The following is a 2,118-nucleotide window of genomic DNA, read 5'->3' as shown; positions in this document are numbered from 1 at the left end:
CCACGAACCGGAAGTAGTACTGAACTGTTTCCACAACCATTGACAACTCGCCCTTCTCTCACAGTCGCATCTTTTATTATTATTATTATTATTATTATTATTATTATTATTATTATTATTATTATTATTATTATTATTTTAGACTTTTTTTTAAGACATTTGTGAACATGCAAATATTTTTAAAAGACCAAGAAAAATCTAATTATTTTATTTTTTTATTTATAATAAAAATTAAAAGGAATTTTTTAGGGCTTTGTCGAATTAGTTAGAGTTGCTTTCTGGTTCAATAGTCCAAAATATGTTTCAAAATATATATGAATATGCATGAATACTGAGTAGTTGCTAAAGAACATTGACATGACATTGTGACATTGTCACCTTAAATGTCAAAAAACAAAAGTTGCAGTTCTTCCACACATGGGATGTTTGTTTTCTTAGACTGTATGTACTACTTGGTTTCTGTTACCTTTGTAATCAGAGCGCTATATAAATAAAATGAACTGAGTTACAGTATTGCTACTACCATTACAAGTAGAACACTACTGCTACTAGCAACTTTAATCAATCAGAATCAGAATTCCTTTATTTATCCCCGAAGGGAAATTCTTTTTCGTACAGACATTGCACATTGCAAAAAAGAAAAGTGAAAGATCTAAAAATAGGATAAACAAAACAAGATAAGTATAAATCTAAAAATACCGGTATTTACATGTGTTAAAAATCTAAAAATACAGGTATACAGGTATTTAAGGCTTCCGTTGTGGAAATTAACAAAGACCTCAATGAGACAATATCAGTTTCGTTGTATATATTTATTATAGCTTGGTCAAGGAGAGACAACCATACAGCTACACAAACTGCAAGATTCTCTCCATCTTTTATGCACGTTTCCTTTATACAAATGGTTATTCCCCCTTCCCAGGAGGTTTCCTGTGTCTCTGTATAGTCTTGGCTGACATTCAAGGACACAGAGGCCCAAGATGTTTCTCGTCCCGCTATCGTGCACACTTCTACACAGCACTCTAATGAGTGGAGCATATTTCCTGTTGCATATCTACAGACATGAAACACTTAAGAAAGGTTTTGAAAGTAAAGTTTTGCCATGACCTAGGAAAACATGACATGAAACGCTTTAAAGAACAGTGTTGCCACTGTTCTTTAAAGTGACCTAGAATAACATAGCGAGTTGCCATAACAAACTGTAACATAATAATTTTTCCCACTACAGCTTCAAATGATGAAATACAGAATACTTTTGGATAAGTTTATGGAAACTGACATCTCACAAACACCTTTTGCTCTGGGCACACCCTGACATCTCTCTCAGGCTTCAAAGAGACCTCATACGTTAATTCACCCAAGACATGCAGGCACCTCAAATTCACACTTTACCGACACTGCTCATTCATAGGCTAATACGCCCAGGACAGACGGCCACCTCCCATTCAGAATACACAAACACCTCTCTTTCCCACAGACACCTCTCTTCCTCATACTCACGCAGAGACATAAATACATCTTGCTCTCAGTTTCTTAAAAATTCAACAAATTTATCACTGAAGCTTTAATACTGACACACAAGTAATTTAGGAAAACGTAACATTTTTCAGTTGATAATACCAAAGATAAACAGGATCTTGAATTTTGCAGGTGCTATGAAGTGATTTCACATCTTTGTCTGGTTTTGTCCAATTGTGTTCAGCTATTTTGATATCGTCTCATTTTGATTTTACTCAGATGGAAACTCTGAGGATGATAATGCACTTTTTGTTTTTGATATAATGTTTGTGTTAGGGTTGTGTCTGGTTCTTTTGTGTTCTCCCATGTTTTTTTCCTCCCTTATGTTTTCCTTTTGTTCCTGTATGTCAGAATCAGAATCGTCTTTATTGCCATTATAAGTGAAGAGGTTTCACATTACTCGGAATTTGTCTTGGTGATTGGTGCATACATAAAACGTAAGAAAGTGTAACATATAATAGTAGAATAAAATAAAATAAGATAAGTAAAATAAATATGATTCTGGAGGTAGTACAAAAGTGAGGTAGTCGTGGATCAGCGGTTAGGGTGTCGGACCCGTAACCGGTGGATCGCTGGTTCGATTCCCCGTCCCGGTGTCCA

This window comes from Scatophagus argus, chromosome 3 (assembly GCF_020382885.2).
Source record: "Scatophagus argus isolate fScaArg1 chromosome 3, fScaArg1.pri, whole genome shotgun sequence".
In the NCBI taxonomy this organism is placed as follows: Eukaryota; Metazoa; Chordata; class Actinopteri; family Scatophagidae; genus Scatophagus; species Scatophagus argus.
The sequence above is the reverse complement of the archived record's forward strand: the minus strand, read 5'-3'. Positions refer to the sequence as shown.